General features: G+C 42.7%; 2 pseudogenes; both read left to right on the plus strand.

Annotated features, from left to right (window-relative positions):
- The first annotated feature begins 994 nt into the window (after nt 1–994).
- Nucleotides 995–1479, plus strand: LOC101830396 (annotated as a pseudogene).
- Nucleotides 1480–8674: 7195 nt separating this feature from the next.
- On the plus strand, nt 8675–19703 carry LOC101823070 (annotated as a pseudogene).
- Nucleotides 19704–20490: the final 787 nt, after the last annotated feature.

Genomic DNA, 20490 nt, shown 5'->3' on the forward strand with positions numbered 1-20490 from the left:
TTTGTATGTATCTGGGTGCTTACGTGTGTGCTTGGTGCCCATGGAAACCAGAAAAGGGCATTAGATCCCCTGGAACTAGAGTTACTAAGTTGTGACCTTACATGCTGGTGCTGGGAATCAAACTTGGGTCCTCTGGATAGCAGCTAGTGTTCCTAACTGTTAAGATGTCTATCCAGCCCCTAATTAAATAATTAAAAGTACATTTAAAAGACAAATAGTATATTGGAAAAAGATCAAGAAATAGGACAGACAAAGGCTAACTATATAGCATTCCTTCATAAAGGGATGTTATTCAGTTAGCATCGTCCAACTAAAATTTCTGCTATAATGGAAGTGTTCAAAGTCCAAACTGCTCAATATTATATCTTCTACCCACAAAAGCACTTAAGACAACACTAGTGTCAGTATAAAAATATAATATCTTGAGTACATTTGGTTAATTTCTTTAGAATATTTTTAATTTTTGATATTATAGTGTAATTATATCATTTCCCCCCTCCATTTCCCCCCTCCAAATCTGTCATATACTACTTGCTCTCTTTCAAATTAATAGCCTATTTTTCTCTAATCATTATTGCATATACACATCTATGTAAATATTTGTATATATATTTGTATCTGTGTATTTTCCAGATACAACCTTTCTGGAAAAATTTGGTGACATTAATGAAGACCTTAGAAACACAAACTTGTCTCTGCTCCTCCCTGTTCTAGAGACAGCCGCATCTCCTCATGCAGCTCCTGAGACACAATGGTGAAGGTCTGAGTGAAAGGATTTGGCCATATTGGATGCCTGGTTACCAGGGCTGCCTTTAGTTCTGGCAAAGTGTTGCTATCATTCACCCCTTCATTGACCGCAACTGCATGGTCTACATGTTCCAGTATGACTCTAAGTCGAAAGGCACAGTCAAGGCTGAGAATGGGAAACTTGTCCTCAACCGGGAGGCTGTCACTATCTTCCAGGAGCTAGATCCCACTAACATAAAATGGGGTGATGCTGGCGCAGAGTATGTCTACTGGCGTCTTCACCACCATGGAGAAGGCTGGAGCCCACTTGAAGGGTGGGGCCAAGAGGATTATCATCTCTGCCCCTTCTGCTGATGCCCCCATGTTTGTGATGGGTGTAAACCATGACAAATGCAACAACTCCCACAAGATTGTCAGCAATGCTTCCTCCATCACCAACTGCTTAGTGCAGTGGCCAATGTCATCCATGACAACTTTGGCATTGTGGAAGGACTCATGACCACAGTTCATGCCATCACTGCCACCCAGAAGGCTGTGGATGGCCCCTCTGGGAAGCTGTGGTGTGATGGCCGTGGGGCTGCCCAGAACATCATCCCTGCATCCACTGGTGCTGCCAAGGCTGTGGGCAAGGTCATCCCAGAGCTGAACAGGAAGCTCCCTGGCATGGCCTTCCTACCCCCAACGTATCCATCGTGTTCTGACATGTCTCCTGGAGAAAGCTGCCAAGTGTGAAGACATCAAGAAGGTGGTGAAACAGGCATCCGAGGGCCCACTAAAGGGCATCCTGGACTACAGTGAGGACCAGATTGTCTCCTGTAATTCAACAGTGACTCCCACTCTTCCACCTTTGAGGCTGGGGCTAGCATTGCTCTCAGTGACAATTTCATAAAGCTCATTTCCTGGTATGACAATGAATTCGACTACAGCAACAGGGTGGTGGACCTTGTGGCCTACATGGCCTCCAAGGAGTAAGAAGCCCACTCTGGACCATCCACCCTCAGCAAGGATTCAATCAAGAGAGAGGGGCCCTGGCTGCTGAGCAGTCCCTGTCCAACAACCCCTACACTGATCATCTCCCTTACAGTTTCATCCCAGACCCCCAGAATAAAATAAGGAGGGGCCTAGGGAGCCCTACTTTCTTTAATACTATCAATAAAGTTCACTGCACCCAAACAGCTGGGCGGTGGTGGCGCACGCCTTTAATCCCAGCACTCGGGAGGCAGAGGCAGGTGGATCTCTGTGAGTTCGAGGCCAGGCTGGACTGACAGCCTCCAAAACAATACAGAGAAACCCTGTCTCGTAAAACCAAAAAAACCAAAAAACAAACAAACAAACAAAACCACAAACTCTTTGACCAAGTATCTGCACTTTTAGGAATTCACCTGAAGGAAATTAGCTTCAGATGCAGTTAAAGTTTCTTGTGTCGCTATCACAGCATTACTTCTAACAGTGGAAGCTTGAAACTTCAATAGCCAGTGATGGAAAAATTGCTAAACAAATGAGGGTGTTTCTAGTTGTCCATATGCTGTAGTCTCAAATGTTTCCTGTAATTATGTAGTGATAAAGAGAGTGAAAAGGAAGACAAACTATGCAATATAGTTGTAACAAGCATTCTACGTTATGTTACACATACACAAGCGGATTTCATGAGTGGAATCGTAATGTATTTTGTAATACACAGAATCAAAGTTGGGTACTATAAAAAGGATTGTGAGTCATTGTCTTTGGGAGATGGTATTTTTTATTTTTATCTTTTTACTTTTCTGCTTCTCCCACCCCTACAAAATACTCATAAGTATTTTTACATCTAAAATCCAGGAAGAACAACGCCTTTTAAAGTGGTTAATGCCATCCCACAATTCTCTCTCCGTAGGTTTTAAAGTCCTTTACCCGTCCACTAGTCATATCAAGCTTTCCTCTGTGAGGCATCTGTCCTTGCCTGTCTTCCCCAGTGTGGTCTGGTTTCCTACAGAGATGGTTAGGAAACTTTCACAGATTCATCCTGCCCAACAGTCCTGAAAGGTAAGTATGATAATGGGCACTTAGAAGAAGCAGGGCTGGAGGAAACTGAAACCTGCCCTCTCCTCTCTCCTGTGCAAACACCTCAGAACTGGTGTTTATTTACAGTATGACCGCGGTTCCTTTTCTGGGTCTTATTTTCCCGTGCACAAGATGGAGGAACCCACAGTGTACAGACCACGGTGAATGTGAAGGTGAGCTGAGCCCACCTGTTCACACAGTGTGGCCCCATTAGCAATACCAATAGGTCGTTCTCCAGGTGCCGGGCAGGAGAGGCAGGTCACAGCCCACAGGCCTGGGGCTTTCGAAAAGGGATCCAGAGAAAGAGGAAACAGCAGGTGAGAAAGTGTTCTGAGGGTGGAATAGCATTTCAAAAGGCTGTATTATGGGTGCCTGTCTGAGGAACATTTTCCTGGAAGACTTGAGACCTGGTAAGACACCATGGTGTCTGTTTCTTAAGACAATCACGTTTTTATTCAGTGATGTGGAGAAAATGCCAACTTTTTCTACAGCTAGCATTGGAGTGAGTGGCACAATCCCACTAGCTGAGGGCCCTTCCCCTTCCCCTGACAGTCCAGCCCTATGAAGCCTACAGTAACCCAAGCAGTGGGAAGCATTCTTGGTTTGTATGTACTAAGAAGAGCGTGTAACACTCAGAGCACAGTGAAGTCCACACCCACATTGTTCCGTGAGACTCTTCCTTACTAGGCAGTAGGCACCACCAGCCACCACCATAAGCCTAGCACGATCAGGAATTAATTCAGAAATGCACACTGAACAAGTTCTGCCACAAATGGTATTTATTACTTCAAAAGGGAGAATTGTTTTTCCTTTTATGGTATCTAAGATATCCTTTTTTTTTTTTTTTTGAAAACGTCTTCCCAGCACATTACAAATGACTTCAGAGTTGGGAAATGCTCCTTGCTAGGAAGATGCAGTTTGGTCCCGAGCGAGTCCTGATCAAAACGTTGTTTATTTGGGCAAATGCATTCTTATGTCAGTAAGGCCTAAAGAGTTTACTATTAATCCCAAATGTAAACCCTACTTAAGAGACACTGCTTGCACAGGGAACTCTCATGTTCACAGCACGTCTTGTAAATTCTTTCAGTAGAGAAGAGCACTGTTGTCAGCCCTGCACCTCACCTCACTCTGGAAATCCCAACGGCTGGCTTAGGTGATCTGAAATCATTGTACCCTCCATCTCCCATCAGATTTCCCCCAGATCACTTGAGGATTTCGTCTGTGGCTGAACACGTGCCAAGTTTGAAGGGACAAAGCAAGAGACTGGAAAGCTTGGCTGTTCTCCCTGGTGTGGGAACTTTTCCCTTTTGTGTTTTAGCGGGTCACTGTCTGGACAGAAATGAAGTCAGAAATATTGAACTAATGGGTCTTAGATTTAGCAATACACGCATCAAATGACCTTTATTTGTGAGCTGGGAGTCCTCGGTCCTCTCTGGCAACCTGGCACTAAAGGCATGGCTGTGAAAGAGAGAGGCCTTCGGATCCCCAAAGAGATGCTCTCCAGGTCCTTCCTGAGAACCCAGGCGACAGGAGCGGTGGCAACCACAGGTTGACCAGTCTTCCCACAAGTCCGGCCCCACTGCTGGGAGGAACCATGTTGGAAGGGCAGGGAGGTGGAAGGAAACTGGGCTGAGGTTTCTCCTGAAGTTCCTACTGGTTCTCCCCCCCTTCTCCCTCCTCCCTTCCCACTCCTTTCCCTGATTGATCCCCCCCCCCATACCATGTCCTCTGCACCGAAGACACCCAGCTAGAAGAGTCTTTCCACTTTAGTTTCCCTGTGCCAGAGCATAAGTCCTTAAGAACCCTGGCAGGACTTCCCTGCCCTGTGGTCGCGCCTCCTCCAAGCCACCATGCAGGGGCTTCATAAGGCCTCAAAAGAAAAAAAAAAAGCAGAACAGATTCTGTACAGCAGGCATGGGGCCTCTTGCCACATGGCTTCCCCCTCCTCTTCCTCCCTGCCCCTCCTCATCCTCATCCTCTCTCCCCTATCAGTCCTGTACCTCACCACAGGAAAGCATCCTGGAATTTCTTTAAAGCTCCTTTTGAAAGGGTTCTTTTAGGTTTACTTACTTTGCTTGTATGAGTGTAATGTCTGCTTGTGCGTATGTATGAGCACTGTGTGTCCCAGAGGTCAGAAAATGACATTGGGTCCCCTGAGACTGGAGTTAGAGGATGGTTGTGAGCCATCTCTTCCTCAGTGCCCTTCCTCCAGGGGGATTACGTCCTACCAGACACCCACGTGAAGCTTCAGGTGGGTTTCCATGTCAACCTTCTGGGGAAACCCGAACAGTGGTTTTCTCAAAGGCTCCTTCACCTCTGCCACTATGCCTTGGAGAAGCAAAGTTGTGTGTGTGTGTGTGTGTGTGTGTTCCTTTTCAAAGCTTTAAAAAGACTCAGGCTTTTGGGAGTTTCCATCCACAGGGTGATAACACATCTTGAAACAGGATATTTGTAATTCATTTGGTTTCACATTTATCCCGGTAAAGCTACACAGTAACGGCTGAGAGCTATGAAAACACGTAGGTAAGAAGAGGAGTTAGAGAGGAGATATAAAGGATAATTAGAAGCAGAGATGCAGCCCTGGAGATGTGTTTCCTTGACTGCTCTCTCAGCCCAGCAGGCCGTAGCACTTATGGCAGCCTGATTCTGGGCACTCCACAGCCTCTCCCCTTCCAAGGTTGACTTGCACAAGCTTAGTTGCAGTTCTCCAGACCCTCAGGCTGGTCTTGAGCCGCCTTCTCCAGTCAGTGACCCCGGCTTTCCCCCAGGGAAGGGAACTGCCTGTGGTCAGCATAGGTTCCAAGTTTTGGAGCAGGCCACCTGGAAATGCAGAGATGACCTGGTGAAATAAGGGATTTGCAGGGGCCAGGGTGCGGTGTAGTGAGGGGTACAGCCGTGAGGTGTGGCTGCACATGTCCAGCCACGGATGATGAAACTGGGAGGTAATATATGAGCCTAGTGAGACCACAAGGGGAATACTATGTTCCCCATCGCCTCCCAAGGAAGATGTACATAATGAGCTGGCTACCTTTCAGAGAGGAGCAATTAAGATGATTAAGGGACCAGAGGGAGTGACTTAGGGGGAGAGATTAAAGGTATTAAGCATGTATACCTTGGCTGGGCTCAAAGCAGAGGGAGTGTGGAAACTCCATAAGCATCCCCAGAATATAAACATAAGGAGAAGTGGAATTGTTTCACATGGTCCCTGAAGGATGTTATTGGAAGGAGTAGGACGGAAGGAAAGAAAACAACTACCTGTTGGAGACAGCTTCTGAACAGACCCAGACACAAGTGCAGGGCTTTTTAGAAAACAAAGCCATAATAGGATAGACCTTCGTTTAGATAGCAGAGACGGGTCTCACAGAGATGCCTTGAAGGGAAAACGAATAACACTAGACAATGACATTTTAGAGAGTCTCAGAGTGGGAAAGGCTCGTTTCCTAATATTCATTATTAGTTGTCTTAGCATTTGAAGTGTTTAGCTGTTGCACGCTTGCCTTCTAACATGACCTAACACAGCACATCTGTCTCCTTAATGTTCTGGAATAGTCCCTCCTTTGTGGGTGAAATCCCCACCCTATGCCCACCCCCACACTCATCGAATAGCTGTTCGAATCTTACTCAGGATCTTGTCCTCTGGGCTAGCCCAAGTGCTCCCTCATTTTGGTACCATCTATCGACCTCACACTATATTACTGATAACTATTACAATGGCTAATCTTGGCTGTCAACCTGGCTGGATCTGGAGCCAACAGAAGGCAAACTGCTGGGCCCTCCGGCGAAGATTATTTGAAGTGGGCCTATTCTAAGTGTAGGTGGCAACTTCAACCAAAAGGAGATGAAAAAGAGAAATCTAAGTTTTTCTCTGCTGTCCTCACTCGTTGGCAAGTCCATCCATCCTGCTGCTGTCACTGCTTCGTCCTTTAATTGATACTAGAATCAGCTTCTTTGGACTTCCAACACAGACCAGGTCTTTGGGGCCATATTAGAATGCCCGAGACATCCAACTACCGGGTTCTTAAATCGCGCAAGCAACTGCTTTCCATAGTATCAGTAGCATTTTACATCTCTGTTGCAACACATGAAGATTGTTAGTTTCCCGTCTCCTCACCCACATTTACTTTCCATTTTATTGTATTCTTGTCATTATAGCCATCTTAGTGGGTGTTGTCCCACTGTGTTTTGCTTTCTTATTGAGGATTTTGAGCATCTTTTTGAGTGTTTCATAATCGTTTGTATGTACTCTTTGGGAAAGCATCTATTCGAGTCCCTGGCTAGTTCTTAAGTTTGGTTGTTTGTCTCACAGATGTTGACATGTATTTATGTTTCTGAGAAACTGACTTCCATGAGAGATGTAGTTTGAAAACATTGTGATGCATTCTCTGATTTTTTTTTCACATACTCCATTTTGGGGGCTATGTGTGTAAAGTTTTTTCATTTGATGAAGCCTGATCTATTCATTTTTCTACATTTTTTTTTTTGGTTTTTACGAGACAGGGTTTCTCTGTATTGTTTTGGAGGTTATCAGTCCAGCCTGGCCTCGAACTCACAGAGATCCGCCTGCCTCTGCCTCCCGAGTGCTGGGATTAAAGGCGTGTGCCACCACCGCCCGGCTCATTTTTCTACATTTTTGTTGTAGTTTTGGTTTCATGTCTAAAATAAAAATCTATTGCAAATCCAAGGATTAGATAGAGTTGCCCTGTGTTGGGCTCTGATAACGTTACTGTTTCAGTCTTTATAGCAGGGTCTGACTCATTCTGAGTTAGTGTTTGTACAAGGTGTGAAAAACCATGTGATTTCATTCTTTTACTTGTGAATATCTAATTGACTCATCTCTGTTTGAAGAGGAAATGTATTCTTCCCCCATTGCATGACCTGGACACTCTGGTCAAGAAGCCATGAGCATGGATCTATGAGTTTGTTTCTGATGCCAATCCCACATTCCTGTCATTGCTGTGAATTTATGATTGGTTTTAGAACTAGAAAGCATATGCGTTTCAATTTGTTTCTCCCTTAGTAAGCCCTGAATCCCAGTACTAAGGAGACAGGGCATACTGAGCTCTGTGAATGCAAGGCCAGTTTTTTCTACAGAAAAACTTAAAAAAAATTTGTGAGGAGTGTCATTCAATTTGTGTATCCACTTGTAGAAAATTACCATTAAGAATTCCATGTAGTTACAGGCAGTTGTAAACTGCCCAGTGTGGGTGCTGGGAACTGAACTCGGGTCTTCTCTGCAAGAGCAGCAAGTACTCCTAACCACTGAGCCATTTCCCCAGTGGAACCTCACTGACTCCAGACTGAGAGCTGTGGAACCTTCATAGAACCGAACTAGACTCTCTGAATATGAGTGGCAGTTATGTGATTTGGGCAGTCTGTGGGGCCGCTGGCAGTGAGGCCAGGATTTATCCCTAGTATATGAACTGGCTTTTTGGAGCCCATTCCCTATGGAGAGATACCTTGCTCAGCCTAGATTCAAGGGGAGGGCCTTGGTCATGCCTCAACAAGATGGGACAGACTTTGTTGACTCCTCATGGAAGACCTCAATTTCTCTGAGGAGTAAAGGGGTGTGTGGTGGGGGGATGGGGACAGGGTGGGGAGGAAGGAGCAGGAGAAGGAGAGGGAGAGGTAATTGTGGTTGGTATGTTGAAAAGAAAAAGAAAAAATGAAATTTACCATTAAGGATTCTTTTTCTCCTTTTTCCATTTTATACAGGACTTTTCTTTTCTCCCCTCCCCCTCAAGATTTGCCTTAGTTAGACAAGTAAAACCACTTGCTAATACAGCATTATCACACTTGTCATAGGAACCAGGTATCCCTTTCTGGTGGCTCTGCCTTGCCTTATGCTTTGAGCTTGACATGGCTTAGTGCAGTTTTGGCCAGGGGAAACATGGAGGAGCTGAAGAGGGTACTGTGGAGATCCCAGCTGCCCTCACCAATGTAGACTAATATACCCAGCAAAACTATCTGCCATGACTTGCAGCGCCCGCGCCACAAGCAACTCCAAGTTATTAGGGAAAGAAAGACCAGATGTCCACTTGTTTGTACTAAGAGAATGCATGTGTTGCCTTGTTTGCCAGGAGAATGTGTCTGTGTGTGTCTTCATTGCAAGTGCTAAGAGGTCTCTCTCTTGTAGGAGGGAGGAGCTTTATATACAGGTTTACAGCACAGTGGAAAAACCCCAGGTAGAAGAGAGTGTGTTTTCCTCCTGCTGAATGTTGATGTCAGAGGGTCAAGGCCCAGGCAGTAAGCCAGGACTAGAAAACAGGAAGCACTTGGACTGGAAAACAAGTTGCACTTGTAGGCTGACCAGCAACTCACAGAGACCCCGTGGGGCTGGGGCCCAACAATGACTGAATGACAAAAGGGTTCCACTATAGAAACAGCCTAGAAAGACTAATATCCATCAAACCAAACCTAAAGAAAATAGAGAAAATATTTTAATTTGGGGCTAAAGAGAAGAATGAGCATAGCAGAGAGACTATGGAAACAAATCTGAAGCCATAATCATTAAGACACAAAGTACCACTGAGATCACAAACCAAAAATCAACAGCATGGTGATTGCAATGAATACATTTCAAGAATGCTTTTAATGATAACAATCTCATTTGCCCTAACAAAAGATACAAAGTGTCTGAGTGGATCAAGAAACAGAGCCTATCTGTGCCTCCAAGAATCACATCCTAGCTTTAAAGATTAGGCGCCTCCTTAAAGTACAAAGATGGACAAACGTTCTCCATTCAGATGTGACCAGGAGTAAACAGTGTGACATCCTAATATCTGACAGAATGGATGTAAATTTTTTCCCTTTATCCATGTTGCACTTTATCTTATCTCTTTTTTTCTTTGAGACAGTCTCTCTATTTAATCCCGGTTGGCCTTGGATATGTAGCCCAGACTACCTCAAATGAGGGATCCTCTTACCTTCAACCTGAGGATTACAGGTGTGTACCAGTGTTGTAAGTAAAGGAGTACCTTTATCCCTAGTTTTAAAGGGTTTTTGGTTATAAAGTGTATTAGACTTCAAGTGCCTTTCCTGGATCAATTGAGATGATCACAAAGTTTACTTTTGTTCTTCATCAGTATGACATACAAAGCTGGTTTTTAAATGTATTTTCATGTTGAGATAATTGTGAATGTTTGTTGAGGGGGGCAACATGCTTAGGGGAAGAATCCTACTGTACCAAAGTTTTGTGTACTGTTGGCATCAATTAAAACTAGCTTTTTGTAAAATGGTACACTAGAAAATACACAAATAAGTAGTGGGAAAAATTTAGAAACAGCAAGTACAAACATAACAGAAAATACACCTAAAAATAAACTGCACACAAGAGGAGAAAGCTAATACAGACTGTCACTGAAGGCAGCAACTGGGGTGAGGGTAGGCACAGGCTAACTCACAGGCTAGCCACCCTAGCGGAATTGATGAACTTTAGGCTCAGTGAGAGATCCTGTCTCACAAATAATGGTGGAAAATGATTGAGGAAAGATACCAGATGTCAACCTTTGGCCTGACCATGCACATTCCTATACAACCACACACATACATGTTCACATTCAAATCAACAGTACACAAATCACACACAAAACATGGTATATACATTTATACATGTAAAAATAAAGTGAGATATGATAGTTGATTGTAAGTCTTTGTCTAGTATATATAATATCTGGGCTTCTTTTTTAATTTAAATTAGAAACAATCTTGTTTTACATGTTAATCCCAGTTCCCTCTCCCTCCCCTCCCCCCCTGCCCCCCCACCAACCCCCTATCCAATCCCCTTTCTGCTTCCCAGGGAGGGTGAGGCCTTCCATGGGGAAACTTCAGAGTCTGTCATATCATTTGGAGCAGGGCCTACCCCCCCCCCCCCTGTGTGTCTGGGCTGAGAGAGTATCCCTCTATGAGGATTGGGCTCCCAAAGTCCATTCGTATACTAGGGATAAATACTGATCCACTACCAGAGGCCCCACAGATTTCCCAGGCCTCCTAAATGACACAATATCTGGGATTCTTTAATGACAGTCTGCATTTTTTTCCTTTTGTGTGCCATAATTTTTCTTTACATGTTTTCATTTTTTATTGAAAAATTGATTTCTTAGTGATTATGATACAAATGCTTTAAATTGGGTCTATCCTCCACTCTGGGGTTTATATTTACTGTTGCAGTAAGTTATTTGTTGTTGTTACTCATTTTGTAAAGCCTGGAATTTTTTATTGTATGTGCTTATAGAAGTCTTTATTTCTTTGGCTTATAAGTTACCTAATAAATTGACAACAGTTTTAAAATGCGGTGCTGGAGCTGGGAGTGCTACATCTCAACTCAGAGGCAATAAGAAGTTGGCTGATGATTATCACCCTGAGTGAAGCTTGAGAAAAAGACCTCAAAGCCCACCCCCAAGATGACACACTTTCTAACAGAAGGTGTGGCCCAGATTAAAGGTGTACCCTGCAGCCTCAAGGTCTGGATTAAAGGCATGTGTCATCCTCCTCCTCCAACAAAAGATGGCACTTCCTCCAACAAGGCCACACCTCCTGAGAGTGCCACTCCCTATGAGCCGATGGGGGTCAGTTACATTCAAACTACCACAATATCAAAGCAAATAACCAAGAGTCTTTGAGCCTAAGAATTGTTCTGTGATCTTCTCTTAGACATTACAAACATGTATCAGGGGTGTGGACTGCTGTCTTCAATGTCGTCACCAAGTGGAGACATGGTTTTGGAGATAAACTAAAACACCGTGAACCTCTCTTGTCAAGATTGAGAATCTTCTTTTTCCTTCACTAAGTGGTCAGCTGCTTGTCACATATCTTAGATTCATTTCCAGAATCTCAGCACAACTGGTTTTGATATTGTTAACCAGTCTGTCTGCTGCTTTGGAGGAGACAAGCCTCAGTGTTTTTCTATTCAGTCATTTTCACTCATGCTACTTCCTTAACTAGCCCTTCGATAACTGATTTCATGAAGGGTAAACAAAGGATGATGTGACTACAGCAAATTAAATGCATTTCAAAGAGACAAGGAAAGAGTCTACAAACTCTGGAAAAACATGTAGTGCTTAATAATTGCATGAACATTGACATATAAATTACCTCACAGCTGCACGAACAGTGGATCTAGGAGGTTGACAGGGGCAGGTATTGTGGAAAGGTATGTTGCATTTTTTTATGCTGCATTTGTTTAAGTAGGCAAAGATGTGTTACTTTTTTTTTTTTTTTTTTTTTTGGTTTTTACGAGACAGGGTTTCTCTGCATTGTTTTGCAGGCTGTTGGACCAGCCCGGCCTCAAACTCACAGAGATCCGCCTGCCTCTGCCTCCCGAGTGCTGGGATTAAAGGCGTGCGCCACCACCGCCCGGCGTGTTATATTTTTTATGCTGCATTTGTGTGATGATGTAAAGTGTGTTACATTCGTTTTGCTGCATTTGTATAATGATGTAAGATGTGTTGCTGTTTCACCTTGCCTGCCTAAGTAATAAATCTAATAAAAAAGCTGGACAGCCAACAGCTAGGCAGTAGAGGGACAAGCAGGGCTGGTGGGCAGATAGAATAAGTAGAAGGAGAAATGTAGGCTGGGGGAGAAGAGAACGAGCGAGAAGAAGAGGGAGATGTTAGCCAACCAGGCAGCCACCAGGCAGCTAGACTCAGAGTAGGACATACAGAAAGAAAGTTTAAAAAAAAAAAGCCCTGAGGCAAGGTGTAGATGAAGAGAAAGGGGTTAAGTTCTAAGAGCTAGCAAGAAACAAGCATAAGGTAAGGCCAGGCACTCCTAACTAATATTAAGTCTCCTTGACATGATTTGGGAGCTGGTTGTTGACCTAAAAGAAAGCCTGTTCCAGACAGGTCCTGTGGAAGCGACCAGTAACTACATAGATGTCAGGGAAGTAAGGTCTACTTGCTCTTGCAAAGGGAATGTCTCCTGGGATCATACATGTAAGGACTCTGACAGCTACTCAAGGTTGTCCTTAGATCTGTGCATTACAGACACAGGCTGGCCTCATGGCTGAAGGAGGCCAAAAGACTTGTGAAACTTGGGTCTATGCTCTTGCATACTAAACGAGATGATGCTATCCTTGGAAGAGTAGAAGAAACCATTTAGGAAACGGTTTTTTTTTTTTTAAGAAGGGAGGGAGGAAAAAAGATGAGCAACAAGGACCTTTATTTGATTTGATTCTGAAGACTGGAACACTAGAGCGTCCCAAGTATTATCACGTCAAAAGCATCTGGCACTTGCCCAAAACATGGGGGCCATATTGGCGGACGACTAGCTGCTTGGAGGAGGCTGGAAGCCACTTTGGCTGTGAACTCTGTAACTTGAGCCTACCCATGTCTGCCGATTCATTATGGAGAAAGTTAGATAAAGTCAGAAAAGGTGTGAGAAGAATGTCTACCAATTTCTCTTGATTGAGGTGCTGGGTAGAAGGAAGGATTTAGAAACAGATTTCTTTAAAAAAATTGTCTGCTCTTGTCTCATTCCGACTGCGCAAAGTAAGCAGACAGCCTTGCCAACGGTGTCAAAAAGTAGTTCAGTTTCCTGGACCGTGAACCAGAAGGCAGGGGACAGATGATGCCATAAAAAGTTCAGCAGGAATGTATTTGGCAAAAGATTCACAAAAGGAATCATGAGAGTAATAAATCAAATTTTAAGAGCAAATCATTTTAATCGCAGCTAATTCTTATTAGGCTCTGACTGTAGACTGGCCTCAACATTCGAAAAGTATTCACTAATTAAACTCTTACAGCAATCTTATGGAGTAGGTCCCAATATTACTGCCATTTATAGATGAAACTAGGGCATGGGGGGTTTAGCCTTTGATTTTAAAAGACCCTTAAAATCATGGAGTCAGGATTTAAAAAAAATGAATCTGGAAGTATCCAATAAAAACTAATGAAACTGTATCTAGTATATCCTATGGAGATATGTGTTCTTAGGATGACAAAACGTGACAAAGAAGGGAATCCCAGTGGGGCTGGAGGGAGGGCTCAGGGGTTAAGGGTACTTGGTGATCTTGCAGAGGACCCAGGTTCAGTTCCCAGCTCCCACATCAATGGCTCACAACTGCGTGGAACCCCGGCTCCACGGGATTTAATTCCTTCTTCCAGCTTCCGTGGATACTTGCACGCAAGTGGTGCACATACATCCACTCAGGCATACGTACACATGGCATTGAATAATACAGTCTTAAGAGAATGTGCCCCATTCTCTGTAGAAAAGAAAGTGAAAGAAGACTGAGTAATGTTGGGCTTTGTTATTGGTATAAAAATGCTCTGAAGGTGGAAGACGCATGCAAACCAATAGTGGGGGAGCTTATTTGAAGACTATATAAAGGAGGGATACTGCAGTGATTGGACTGAGATGCCTTGAAAGGCCACATTGAGACAACAGTGTTGGGAATAGGATATAGGAGACAACTCAGGTCCTGATGATACAGATCTGGATGAGAACACACGGGAATGGAGATCAGAAGCAAAGAGCAACGCTTCTGCATTAAAAAAAGAGAAAACCACTGCAGAAACGGAGGCAGCCATGTCTGAACAGCACGTCGCAGACAGCTTGGCCGGACTGAACATGTGAGAAATATTTTATTTTTAAATATTTTCTTAATACAGATTACTAAACTGATGTAATAGCACTGAAATATTTTAATCATGTAGACATTTGGTAGAAGTATTACCCAACTGAAGCAGAACATTTGATAAAATTTTGGCCTGCCATTACCTATAATTTCATCTTTTAAAAGAATGAATAAACAACAGGGGAGCTGAAATTCTGGACTTAATTTTTATCCAAAACAATTTAATCAGTGATTGAGAAATAAATTTCACACATACACACAAAACCTTGAGAAATGTAATAACTTTTGACTGTCTCATATTTCTCTAAGACTTTAGGAAATAGATTTTCTTCGTTTTCTGCTTCTTTATTATATTATTATTGTTATTATTATTATCATTTTGGTTTTCTTTTTTATTTATTTATTTTTCAGTTTAAATTTAGATAAGAAACAAGGTTGCTTCACAAGTCAGTTTCAGGTCCCTCTCCCTTTCCCTCCCCTCCTCTCATACCCGCCCCCAACCCCCCCCATTATCCCCTCATTTCCCCAGGGAGGGTGAGGCCCTCCATGGGGGTGTCCATAGTCTGTCATTTCATATAGGGCAGGGCCTAGACCCTTCCCCAAGAGTTCAGGGTGAGAGTGCACCTCACATTGTTGGATGGGAGTCCAAAGTCCGTGTGTATACTCGGGATGAATACTGATCTACTGTCCAAGGCTCAATAGACTACCTAGGCCTCCTCACTGACACTCACATTCTGGTGATGCCTGGGATTCAAGAGTTAACCTTTGTCAGGTCAGCTGTTTCTGGGGGTTAAACCAGCCCAGTCTTAATCCCTTTGGTCATCAGTCCTCCCTCTCTGTTACTGGCTTTCTTGAGTTCAGCTCAGTACTTAACCGAGGAGTCTGCCTCTTCTTCGATCATCCACTAAATGAAGTTTCTGTTTCCCAGACTCTCTGGCCATGGGATTGTAGGCTGGCCCTCCCCAGATCTATGTCTAAAATCCATATATGAGAGAGTACATGCCATGTTTCTCTTTTTGTGACTGGGTTACCTCACTCAGGATGGTTTCTTCTAGTGTCATCCATTTGCCTGCGAATCTCATGATTCCATTGTTTTTTTCTGCTGAATAGTACTCCATTGTGTAAATGTACCACATTTTCTCTATCCACTCTTCGGTTGAGGGACATCTAGGTTGCTTCCAAGTTCTGGCTATTACAAATAATGCTGCTATGAACATAGTGGAACAGACATCTTTGTTGTATGAATGGGCATCTTTTGGATATATGCCTAAGAGTGGAGTTGCTGGGTCTTGTGGTAGGTTTATTCCCATTTTTCTGAGGAATCTCCATACTGATTTCCAAAGTGGCTGAACCAGTTGGCACTCCCACCAGCAATGGAGGAGTGTCCCCCTTTCACCACATCCTCTCCAGCATAAATTGTTGTTGGTGTTTTTGATTTTAGCCATTCTGACAGGAGTGAGATGGTATCTCAGAGTTGTTTTGATTTGCATTTCCCAGATGGCTAAGGATGTTGAGCACTTTCTCAAGTTCCTCTCAGCCATTTTAGACTCCTCTACTGAAAACTCTCTATTTAGTTCTGCAGCCCACTTTTTAACTGGGTCCTTTGATGTTTTGGAGACTTGCTTCTTGAGTTCTTTGTAAATTTTGGAGATCAACCCTCTGTCAGATGTAGGATTAGTGAATATTTTTTCCCATTCTGTGGGCTGCCTTTTTGTCTTGCTGACTGTGTCCTTTGCCTTACAGAAGCTTCTCAGTTTCATGAGATCCCATTTATTAATTGTTGATCTCACTGTCTGTGCTACTGGTGTTATGTTCAGGAAGCTGTCTCCTGTACCAATTCGTTCAAGGGAACCACCCACTGTCTCTTCTAAGAGGTTCAGTGTGGCTGGATTTATGTTGAGGTCTTTGATCCATTTGGACTTAAGTTTTGTGCATGGCGATAAACATGGATCAATCCGCATTCTTCTACATGCCAGCCTCCAGTTATGCCAGCACCATTTGTTGAAGATGCTTTCTTTATTCCATTGTATATTTTTAGCTTCTTTGTCAAAGATCAGATGTTCGTACGTGTGTGGGTTAATATCCGGGTTTTCAATTCGATTCCATTGGTCTACCTGTCTATTTTTGTGCCAATACCAAGCTGTTTTCAGGACTATAGCTCTATAATAGAGCTTGAGGTCAGGGATGGTGATGCCTCCCGACGTTGCCTTGTTGAACAGGGTTGTTTTGGCTATCCCCGGTCTTTTGTTGTTCCATACAAAATTGATTATTGTTCTTTCAAGGTCTGTGAAGAATTGTGCTGGGATTTTAATGGGGATTGCATTGAATTATCATTTTGGTTTTCAAAACAGACTTTCTGTGTTGCCATGACTATCCTGGACGTCATTCTGTAGTCCAGGCTGGCCTTGAAATCACTGAGGTCTGCCTGCCTCTGCCTACTGAGTGCAGGAATAAAAGGGTACACTACCACTGTCCAACAGGAAATAAGTTTTTAATGAAATTTTTATTTCTTGTTTTATTTTAGTAGAGTGGGGATGGGCTCAGCCAATCATTTACATTTCTTGAGATTCATGCTGGGGCTCAGTTCTAAAAGCGCATATCTGTGACATGCCTGAAGATTTGGTGCACATCACTGATTTCCATTTGCTAACCTGTGGTAAGGTTGTCCCCTGTGTCTCTTCCAGTTTGTTTCTCTCCAATGCCTTCTTTTAGGTTTGTCAGGCTCTGCTCACACACCCCATTGGTAGATATATGTGCAGAGCAGAGTTGTTCTATTTCCCTAGAAGGTTACTCAGAGTAACATAAAGCAATATTGTCACTTTTTTTTCTGAGTAAATTGTATTATAATTAAATAACAGTTTCATATTAACCTGAACTGAAAAAATTGTTCATATAATTATAGTTTATATTATTAGTTTATAAAGCATCTTATTTTGGAAAAAACATCAAGTTTTGTAGATATGACTATTTTGTCATAGTTTTATTTACAATCTGTCCAGTGTGTTTTGTCTATTCTTTTACTTTCAAACTTTCTATGTAGTTATGTATTAATAATCATTTGAAAAATCAAGCTGCTGGGGTTTGTTTTTTTTAATTCAATATGAGAATTATTGATTTTGAACCATTATGCTTAATCTATTAGACCTTGTCAGGACTGCCAGTATATTCAAATTTACTTTAACCATTTAAGTTTGGGTCAACTTTTTAAAACATTGATTATTTCCTTTATGAGGTTTCTTTTCCAAACTTCTTTGGGGTTGAGATTTGTTATAACTTTTCACTTATAATTTCTATTGATTTGGAAGTTGTAAATGAGCTTTTAGTAGTTACCCTTAATCTTCTAAAAGCAAGAATCCTGAGATTTGTTTGTACAAAGGCCTTCACTGGAATTTTTATTTGACTGTGCTAGATGGGTAGAATAATTTGGAGACACTTGACAACAAAGTTGAGCCTAAAGATTTATGTACATAGTTTGTTATTCCATGGTTTTTTAGATGTTAAATTTCACCAGTGTTTAATAGGTCTAATTAAGTTGGTTCCACATGTGTTTTGTTAAATTATTGTTATTTTGATACTATTGTAAATGCTATTTCAATTCCCAATTATTTTTGTTAAGTGCAGAAACGTAATTTCGCCATTGAGGCCTTTTACATGTAAACCTTGCCATGTGACTTTATTCCATTGTCGATGTATTGATTTTCCATGCAGGCAATCAAGCCATCTACAATTAAACAGTTTTTCATCTTCCTTTCCAATTTACATGACTTACTAATTTTTCTTGTGTGACAGGACAGGTAGTTTGCTTTAAAAATTCTTTTTGAGATTATAATATGATTACATCTTTTCTCCCTACAAGTTGTTCTTTACTCTCCTTCTATTCATGGCCTATTTTTAAAAATTGCATGAACATATGTACACACACACACACACACACACACACACACACACACACACACCTTATTCCTAACTACAGAAATGCAACCCGCTCCACTCGTATAACATTTCATGGCTCTCAGTAGTTTTTAGAGGCCTGTGGTTCTTTGTGTAGGACTGAGGCCTCCCAAGCTGTCCCCCTTCCATGTAAGCTTGTCTGCTGGTGTCATACTTGGTCAAGCAGTCATGTTGGTGAGCCTTTATGGGTGTACCTTCTGGCATTTCTAGGGGGCACAGTCTAATAGCAAATCCCCTGGTCTTTTGGCTCCTATAATCTTCCCACCTCTTCTTAGAAATGATCCATGAGCCACAGAAGCAGGAGCTGTGTTGTAGATGTATGCATCAGGGAGTCTAGATTATACAATAATATAAGTGATATGTTTAATGCCCAAGAACCTTTTAGGTTTCTAAAGCTACTCATAGTCCTCTTTGGCTTTACTTATGAAATATTGCCTAGGATCTTTGATCTTCCCTGATGAGGAAGTATCATGCATATCATTGGATAGATGACAGGCATCAGGGGATGGCCATGTCAAAGATTGCCTGGGAACAAAGAAGGTCATGCACTGTTAAAAAAATAAAATCAGTTTGTTCTAATTGACTCATATATTAAAAATAATACACAACTAGTTTATAGAATCTTTCTCTCTTGCACTTCTTGAGTGACCTCTATTCATTGACTGTTTGAAGGCTATAAATGCCTGTTATTCTGCCCAGTGTGGGAGATTTCCCATGCGTGATGTTAATTCTAGCACTCTCTGTGGGGTTGGCTATTATGAGGTTCACATTGTAGTTCACCTTCCTTTACCTACTCTGCCTCATTCTCTCCTTTATAGAGAATGATCTCAATGGTATCCTCTGTGTGATGATAAGCTCCGTCTCTGTTCTCAGTCTGGAGAAGCTGAGGCACAGATAGTAAGAATGGATAACAGACCGGGCTCACTCACAGCATAGCTGGTGGAAGGAGCTGGAACACAATAAAATACAGTGTTAGGCAGAAGTGCTTTATAAGTAGAACCCTGACAATGCAACCATGATCAAAGCTTATGGCCCAGGACCTTCACTGCTTGAAAGAGAAGCTGCTAAAACAACTGGACCATCTGAAGGTGGAGCTGTCCCAGCTTCTTATTGCCAAGGTGACAGGCAAGGACATATTGCTATGTCCAAGATCTCCAAGATAGGAGTCAGCTGCAGATCCATCATCAGTGTCCTCACCGTCTTAACCAGACTCAAAAAGAAAATCTCAGCAAATTCTACAATAGCAACAAGTACAAGCCTCTGGACCTGTGACCCAAGAAGACTAAAACCATGTGCAGCCGGCTCACCAAGCATGAAGAAAAGCTGAAAACCATGAAGGAGCAGCCTTGGAAGGAGAGACTACCCGCTGCGCAAGTATGCACTCAAGGCCTGAGGTGGAAAGGCTATAAAGTGCTATAAATAGAACCTTTATTATTGGTAAAATTGGAGTATTATGCTAGCAGAAGGGAACATAGAGGCCAAAGGAAAATATTGGTCTTTTGAGGGATATTAGGAAAACGGTAACTGTAAGGCCAATGAAATTAAAAAAAAAAAAACTATGCTAAGCAATGTAGACACAAGAAACAAAATTTAGAGAACAAATAACGTTTGAAAGTGAGATGTAAAGCAAAGGATGTCCCAGGTATTCTACCAAGAGAGTCTCTGTTCCTGAAGGATAGAGGGGAAAGCTAAGAGCAGGACTTGATCTGCAGGATAATCAGGTTGAATTATCAGCTATGCGGCAGGTGTGCTTGCTATGTGGAGGTTCTAACTTCAGTTAGAAAAGAGTGGGACCCAGACACAGTGGGGGAGAACCATATACTGATGGTCGATCTTGCACCCACAAGTATCTTAGAAGTACCTTAACTCTCATAGAAACGGTCTATCCTTCTCTCCCCTGTTAAATGACAGCAGCCCGCCTTTCTTGAAGATAATGAAAAGATCTCTCATTCCCCTCAGGGGTCTATCCTCCATGCCCATTTCCTTTACCCAGACCATGATTAGGCAATGAGGGACCAACAGGGCCTGACATAAAAGAAAGTTCTATACCATAAAGAGCTGTGAGAGACTAAACTAGCACATTCTACTGGGAGCCAGGGAACTATGAAGGTGTTTGATTAAAGAACTAGTATGCGTCAGGCGTTGGTGGCACATGCTTTTAATCCTAGCACTCAGGAGAC

Source organism: Mesocricetus auratus, unplaced genomic scaffold (assembly GCF_017639785.1).
Source record: "Mesocricetus auratus isolate SY011 unplaced genomic scaffold, BCM_Maur_2.0 Super-Scaffold_100020, whole genome shotgun sequence".
Lineage (NCBI taxonomy): Eukaryota > Metazoa > Chordata > Mammalia > Rodentia > Cricetidae > Mesocricetus > Mesocricetus auratus.